This window comes from Nerophis ophidion, linkage group LG16, assembly GCF_033978795.1.
Source record: "Nerophis ophidion isolate RoL-2023_Sa linkage group LG16, RoL_Noph_v1.0, whole genome shotgun sequence".
Classification (NCBI taxonomy): domain Eukaryota; kingdom Metazoa; phylum Chordata; class Actinopteri; order Syngnathiformes; family Syngnathidae; genus Nerophis; species Nerophis ophidion.
The window spans coordinates 15,356,832-15,365,315 of NC_084626.1; the positions used below are offsets into that span (position 1 = coordinate 15,356,832).

Genomic DNA, 8,484 nt, shown 5'->3' on the forward strand with positions numbered 1-8,484 from the left:
AATCAGATGTATTCATGGGGATGTGCACGGATACCCGATGGTGCCAGTGGAAATTTGGCACGGGGGTCAAAAGCATAGTGTTCAGATTGCCGCAAGCGCGGGCCTTACGCACCCCATAATTCTGGGAACAAATTGGCCTGGATTTAACCAAGGGTTATTGGCAGATTCCCTTATCACCAGAGTCCCGGGAAAAAACTGCCTTCTCCACTCCGGAAGGTTTGTACCAATTCGTGACACATCCGTTTGGCTTGTTTGGTGCGCCTGCCACGTTCCAGCGCCTCATGGACCGGGTGCTGCGACACCACGCTGCATATGCGGCTGCCTACTTGGAAGATGTCATCATCCAGAGTGACAGCTGGGAAGATCACCTGGGCGGGTGGGCGCGGTTCTCGGGTCCTTGAGGCGGGGCTCACCGCCAACCCGGCGAAGTGCGCGGTTGGCCGGAGGGAGGTACAGTATCTGGGGTACCACTTGGGGGGGGGGGGGCTGCGGCCACAAGTCGACAAGACAGCGGCGGTCGCGGCCTGTCCACCCCCCAAGACGAAAAAAGAGGTGAGACAGTTTTTGGGACTGGCGGGCTACTACCGCCGATTTATTTCCCGGTTTGTGGACCTGACCAGCCCACTGACTGATCCCCCCCGAATGGGTGCCCCGGAACTGGTCCAGTGGACGGAGCGGTGCCAGCACGTGTTTGAGAAGGTAAAGAAAGCACTCTGTGAGGAGCCGGTGCTGCACATGCCAAATTTCAACATTCCTTTCTGTCTGCAGGTGGGGGGCGTCGACCGGCCCGTGCTGTATATCAGCAGGAAACTGTCAGACCGGGAGACAAGGTACAGCACGGTGGAGAGGGAGTGCCTTGCGGTCGGGGCCCTCCGCTACTACCTGTTGGGGCGGGCCTTCGGTCTCTGCTCGGACCACAAACCTCTCCAGTGGCTCCACCGCATGAAGGACGCCAATGCGCGGATCACCCGGTGGTACCTTGCATTGCAGCCCTACAACTTCCGGGTGGTCCACAGGCCAGGCGCGCGGATGGCCGTGGCCGACTTTCTCTCTCGCCCTGCTATGGGGGGGGCGCGGCCGGACAGGTGTCCGGCCTGAGTCTGGCGGTGGAGGCATGTGGAGAGGGGTGTGGCGCACGCGTTCCCTGCGGGCGGGGTATGTGCAGGGGCCGGCCACGAAGCGGCAACAGGTGAGTAGATACCTCAGCTGGAACGAGTTATCTAATCACCTGTTCCTTTATTTGGCAGCGCTGGAGACCATGGGGGGAAGAGCTGCCCAGAGGAACGAGACCGGTTGTGTGGGAGCTGAAAAGCAGACGCCGAACTGTTGTGTAAAGGAGGAAAATACAACTGTGTGAAACTCTAAACCCGGTTGTGATCCAGTCTAACCGATGGGTGCGGGAGGGGAGAGGAGGGAAACTTCCACAGTACTCATCCAGGTTTTTCGATTTTCTCATCACAATCACTTTGGCTGGTTCTGGTGGTCCGTTCGTCCAGATGAAAACTTTTCCATTCCTGGTCCAGGTCGATTGGATTTTATTTTGCTTGTTGATGATCCGGCTGTCCCAGCAATTACCGCATTTTTCTTTGTCAGGTGCTCATGTAGATAAACTCCAGTGCCTTTAAGTTTCTTAGCTTCCTTCAGAATTTCCACCTTGTGCTTTCTATTTGCAAACTTGATGATTACTTTAGGCTAGTTTTTTTTGTCCTTACTTAGAAAAATGTGACATGCTTATATGTGCTGACTCTCCAGAGGAATATAGTTACTCTTCATGTAGCTACCACTTGTTGCTCCAGGGTGTCAAGCTCCTCAGATGGTGCATCCTCACCATGCTGGTCATCAGGTGGGCCAGCAACCCAGACATAACTCCAATGCCTGGTCTCCAGGCCGGTGACCAAAAGGTCATCAGCTCTGGAATATTGTTCCAAGTCATCCAACCTTTGTTCTAGGAGCTCAATCCGTTCATTATTTTGTGGGATGATAGCCTTTAGCTGCCTGATCTCCCCCGTGAGGCCTGTCAGTTTCCTCAGTTGTTCCACCACTTCACTGAGTTCCCTTGACATAAAGTTTAGGGAATATTTAATTACCGCCATTTCAGCTGCTAACTTTGCGTTTAGGGGTGTAACGGTAGTTTTATTTGTATTGAACCGTTTCGGTACGGGGGTTTCGGTTCAGTACGAGGGTGTATCGAACGAGTTTGTAATCTAAAGTCTTAACAAGCTGCTCTGCTTTCTGCCTCCGTCTGTCTGAGCAGTGAGCACCCAGCATTGTCCCGCCCACACAACCATCTGATTGGTTACATACAAAGCCAATCAGCAGAGCGTATTCAGAGCGATGTAACAGTCAATCAGCAGTGCTTATTCAGAGCGCATGCAGTCAGTGCTCCGGCGTCGAGATGAGCAGACGTGTGTTTAGCAGGACATCGAACACTCCCCAAATTAGGAAAAACACTTCCTAGTCACAACTACTACTAACATCACTATGAGCCCCTTGACCTTCTAGAAACTTTAACTGCACCTCAGCTCGCTCATAGTTCTGGGTTGACGTGAAGGCTAATTAGCTTTTAGCGTTACGTTAGCTAGTGTGTGTGTGTGTGTGTGTGTGTGTGTGTGTGTGTGTGTGTGTGTGTGTGTGTGTGTGTGTGTGTGTGTGTGTGTGCGTGTGTGTGTGTGTATGTGTGTGTGTGTCTGTGTCTGTGTGTGTGTGTATAATAAGAGTCAACTACAGGCTTCTCAAATGCTGTGATAATTTAAGCATGATAAGTTGACTTGAAACTGTTTAATGTTGCACTTTTTATATGCAGAAGAAAGGTTTTGTCATTTTATTTAATCTAAGCAACAACTTGAGGCAGTTTAATGTGGATTAACGTGGGTAGAATTATTATAGTGTTCCCAATGTCAAAAGGATAAAGCCATTGTTTACAAATTTGGTAAATAAATAACCAAAAAATGTATATTTTGTTGTTTTCTTACTGTACCGAAAATTAACCGAACCGTGACCTCTAAACCGAGGTACGTACCGAACCGAAATTTTTGTGTACCGTTACACCCCTAGTTGGTAGTCATTGTTCTTTGAGCAATCATGACTTTTATAGGATGTCAGTGCATTTTAATGATTTTATTGGATTTCATTAGGCTTTTCAGCATTTCAGCAGAGAGAAACAGTTGCTGCCATCTTGCTCAGAACCCACTCCCTTTCACACATTATATAAACAATACGAAAGTATTATCAATTAATTATGTAAAGAATATTAACAATTGCCTTCAAGACGTTAATAGAACTGGAAGTGTCCATAAACTCGATTAACTCGATATGAAATGTATTCGAACTGAGACAAGTGAAGATCCTGGCCCACCGCTTGTGCTCTGCTTTTCCTCCCCTCGTGCGTCTGGTTAGGACAGACCAGGGTCCAAAGACATCAAGTCCCACATATGTAAAGGGAGGACAAGATTTAAGATGTTCCTGAGGCAAATTACCCATTTGCTGTTCTTGAACCTTCCCTTGAAGTCTACGACATGTTGTACCCTTGTGAAGAATCGAGTTGATGAGACACCTACCAGCTAGAATCCACAAACCTGCTGCTCAGATGGCTCCTTCGGTAAAATGACGGCCTTGATATTTTACCTGCACATGATGGTGGCTTGTGAGCAGCACGGAGATGTGGCTTTTTTTGGGGAGGATTACTGGATTATTTTCCAAAAGTGTGAGTTCAGAGTACTTTTGTCTGCGTCCCACACAAATGAGTCCATTGTCGGGCTGAGTTTCAACAAAGGGCTGTTTCTTGAAACTCGTGTTTTCTTGTAAAGTTAAACGTTCTCCTGAGAAGGCTGCCTTTTGGGCTGCCCTCAGAATGATATCCTTAACTTGGGCCATTTCATCTGCAGTGCGTGGTCGATGACACTTGTGCCAGCTGTTGCATCCTTTTTGATTTTAACCATTTGTATGCTCTTGCTACGTAGAAAAGAAAACCCACTCCCTTCGCAAAGGAAGTGAATGTGGAGAAGCGTTTGGAAGCGATCTAGGGTAAGTATCTGACTTGTGGTCAGATTGCAGAGTAATTTTCTGGTCCAATGAGCTCAAACCTTTCAATGGTTTGCGCCGTCTTTGCGGATGTCTTCCGCAGGAACGCTGGGTCGATAAACCACAGTTTGTCCAAAGCTTGATATGGGTAAGGATCTTGCCGCATGATCTCCAGGGTTTTATTTTGGGCACACAACAGTTTCACTGCTCTTGATATGAAGATTGACAAATACGTTGGACTCTGTTATGACATAGGTGTATAACAGTTTTTTCTCATTGCAAATGTATCGGAGCACTACCTTACTGTCTGTGTACAAGCAAACTTTGTTAAACTTTAGGTCCAGTTCATCTTGGATGACCTCTGCCATCTCTACTGCTAGCACAGCAGCCTTGGGATGGTAGGTTCAGACTGTGGTGCCAATTTGGCCTTACCCATTACAAATCTGACTTCGACCTTTCCATCTTCTTGGATTACTTTCAGGTCTGAAAACACGCACAACTCTGTGATCACCGCATTGCAGAGTGACTTTGTAGTGTACAAACCTGCGTGTAATGTGAATCTTATTTAATCCTCCAAGAGATTCTATCCAAATTTTCCACTTGTTATTTTTGGCTTTTGGCAGGGGTGTGTCCCAGTCTGATAGCTCGGAGATAAGTTCTCTGAGAAGGGATTTTCCCTGAAATGTGACAGGTGTGAGCATTCCTAGGGGATCAAATACACTGTTTACAGTAGACAAAATATCATGTTGAGTTAATGGCTTGTTTGTTGGTGATGCAAAGTATGTGGATGTGTCTGATCTCATCTTCCAGAGCAAGCATTTTGTGGGTGTGAAGTCTCCACTCAAATCTAAGTCTTTGACCACAGTGGCACAATCTTGAGGGAAAAAGGCTTGAGTGACTTCCTCAGAGTTTGATACAAACTTGTGCAAGCAAAGGTTTTACTCAAGACTGCCATAATCGCAGCCTTTTCCTTTCGGAAGCGCAGAAGAACGCCCAGTAAGGAGGTGTTGAAGTCGGGTCCTGACAATAGCACGTCATTTAAGGAAATACTTGTGTGTTGGGCGCTGTAGTCAAAAATGACTCTAATTTGGTCAGGTTTTCATTGGTGGTATACACCAAGGGATGGGAAATACCAGTACTCTTAATCTTTCCTCAATGGCTAAGCTACCTCTGCATGCTTGTTGGTTATGAGCTTTTCTATGAATGTGACACACTGTTCCGGCATTTTCCGGTTGCCTTCGGAGGGTTTGTTGAAGTGACATGAACCACTTGATTGCCTGGTCCTTATTGTTTGGCAAATGTTGACGTGGTTCCTTGAACAGGAGTGGGGTGAACCAATTGTTGGATTTATCTCTTTAGGTGTGAATGTCCATGACCTTTAGAAAGAGTAGGTCACCCATGGATGGAGTGGGTTTGTTGTCATGTGGGGTTTGGTTGAAAATAGTTAATCCCAGCATCCTTTCTGTTGATATGCTGGACTGGTTGAATGTTTGTTGCTTCTTCTTAACACACATGAAGCTTGTGCATGGTTGAAAGATGGAATTATGTCTATTTCCCCATACGTTTGTTTTCATTGAACTAATTGTTGGTTTGTGTCTATTGTCTAAACACACTTCTCCCATCACCACACAGCCTAAATCCGGACGTTGTGCAAAAAGAGCATTGTGTGGTCCATCTATTTGCTGTCTGACCTTGTGTGCCCTGATTACATCTCTTCCAAGGAGCACGAGTATTTGGGCATCTGGGTCTAATTCAGGAATTTGTTTGGCAATGTGATGGAGATGGAGTTGATGCAAAACTCCAGTTGGTGTTGTAATCTGATTCCGAAAATTTGGGATCTCTTGACAACTCTAGGAGTGGTGGAAGTGGGATGAGAACTATACCATCCAGCAACTCAATCTGAAACCCTTCAGCCTCCCTGTCGGGTGCCTTTGCAAGGCCAGAACAAGTTTTGAGATGACAGGGGAATGGTTTGCTGTCCACATTGAACATTTAAAAAATGTCGTGGTCTTGCAAACGATCGATTACTTTGGTCAACAATAATTGCATAGGCGTTGATGGTCTTGTCCTTAGAGTCTTTATAGTACATTTTAGTAAGGCATATTTTTGAGCACAAGCTCAAAAATGACGTTGAGCGCAAACCTCTGTACAGTTTGTGCTGACATTAGGCATGTTAGACTGTTCTTCTCCCTCACTGCCATTCTCTTGAGGTGGTGGAGGAGCCTCGACCGTTTGAGAGAATGGACCAGGATGCATGCCTGCCTCATGGTGAGTGCTTCAAAATTCAGAACATATCAGAAAACACTGGCAGTGTTTGGCAATATGTGAAACTGAGTACCAACATTTAAAATATAACCAGTGGGCACCCTTCCTTAGTTCAACGTCAAGGTGACGTTGAAATTACGTCGCGACGTCACTCAACCATATCCTGACCAAATCACAACCAACTGACCCCACCACACCATATGTTGCAAATCTGGTTTGTTTTCATCATTGGGGGACATCGTCTTTTCAACGTCGTTTCAACGTGTACAATTCAACTTGCCAAACATTCTGCCCGCGCATCGGCCATTTGCGACAGTTTTCAACGAAACCGTCGCTTGATGGCAGCGTGAACTAAAAGCCAAGCTTGTGCGCATGAGTGCTGAAGTACTTCCTTTCCAATCCAGCAAGCAAGATGAAGAGCGAAGATTTGAATTGGAAATCGAACTATTTCACGGCAAAGAAAACCATCGACGTCCATAAAGATTCAGGTTTGTACCTTGAGATAATACTGGTTATTTATATCGATATAATTTTGGCCCTTTCACAAGAGGGTTGCAGGGTAACGAGAAATGTATCTCATGCCTATTCTCAACGTTTTTTTTGACTGTATAAACTGGACCTGAGCAAACTTTGTTTTTCCTCCCCAAGCAGACCACTAACATTTTTTTCCCCACCTGCCCAAAAGCAAACAATTGTTTTTTCAGGCTAAAACAAAACAACATTTTTTGTTTTGGTTCTGTACCAATTGTCTTTTACAGCCGCGCCAGTCACTGTATTAATTTACTTCCTCTTGATTTTGATCTTCAAAACACCCGTCTGGATGGCAGTTAGGTTTTTCTGGCTCATTTTAATGTTTATTTAAAATGTTGCCAGTTTATTTTAAGTACAGGTACTTTTTAATTAGTTTGACTTGTTAGCAAGGCTTTGTCTCAAAAGGCAAGTCCACGGGCCGCCCATAAAAGGATCCATGTAATATTAAATGCTATGATCTTTACTTATTTTCTTATTTCACTGATAAGGCCAGTACTGCTATTACAAGAGCTTTTGTCAAGTATTGAAACTTCCAAATGGTTTCACTGTTGACTTGTTGGCCAACATGTATACTAAAATATATGTCAATAAAATATTCAGACAGATTTTGTTTCACATGTTTTATGATTGACAATAAAAGACTGCACGGAGCGCTGAAATTTTTGGGGGGTACAAAGTTTTTTCTCTTGGCACAAGAAGGCAACCAACTTTTTTTTTGCAGAGTTTACAGGAGCAAACTTTTTTTTTTATATACGTCAGGAGAACAAACTATTTATTATTCAGTTTTTGCTAAACAATCTTCTTTTTCCCAAAAAAAACATCCCCTCCCCCACGTTACATCTGGTCCTCCCCTAAGTCTATGTACATGTACCACTACCGGTAATTGAAAAGCAGAACGTTAATGCAAAGCAATGTACCAATGATTTCAGTTTATGCATATATGGAACGACACAGTACACTTGCTATGATACATATAATACCAAAAAGGATAATTTTTTGATAAAACTGTCCTTCCATGTGCAGAAATTGGAGACAGTGGAGGAACTACTCGACCTTGACGAGTTGATAAAAACTCAACCAAGCAAGAAAGATTTGCTGGTAAGTAATTATAACATAATTGTGTAGCTGTTTTTACATCGGAAATATTATTGTATTTAGGTAAAAATTTCAGGTTATGAAATCGTGTGGATAAAACAGGCCCTATACTTGAATGTATTTATGTGTTTGCCAGCCTCTTCCCCCAGTGTATGCTAAACACATTCTTTTGTATATTTGCAGACAGCCAGGCTCTCAAAGATTGGTGGATATGACTTAAAGAGCTGTTTAAGCATCATCATGGACAGGTATTTTCTTCTTTCTCTACATATATATTAAATAAAGGCCATGTAAGACCCAAATTCTAATCTATGAGTGCTAGATCGGGAATTATAATAATGCAAAATTCCGTACTTTTTGGCCAGCATGTATGACTTGCGTGTTCAATTTCAGGCTCATGACAAATGAATTAATGTCCAATCTGAACATAATGGGGAGAGGGGGAAAAACTGCCTTTGCCGAGACGAAGCTGCTCGATGTAGTCACAGGTGAGTTTGTGTGTGTGTTTAATAATTACATTAACTTGATTGGGGTAAATCACATGCACCCTTAATTAATTTGTATTCTTTTTGC

General features: G+C 44.4%; 1 long non-coding RNA gene across 1 annotated transcript; it reads left to right on the plus strand.

Annotated features, from left to right (window-relative positions):
- Positions 1-6,682: 6,682 nt before the first annotated feature.
- LOC133535648 (uncharacterized) lies at positions 6,683-8,160 on the plus strand. Its single transcript, XR_009802273.1, has 3 exons — positions 6,683-6,773; positions 7,840-7,914; positions 8,095-8,160. It is a non-coding gene; the product is annotated as an uncharacterized LOC133535648 (long non-coding RNA).
- Positions 8,161-8,484: the final 324 nt, after the last annotated feature.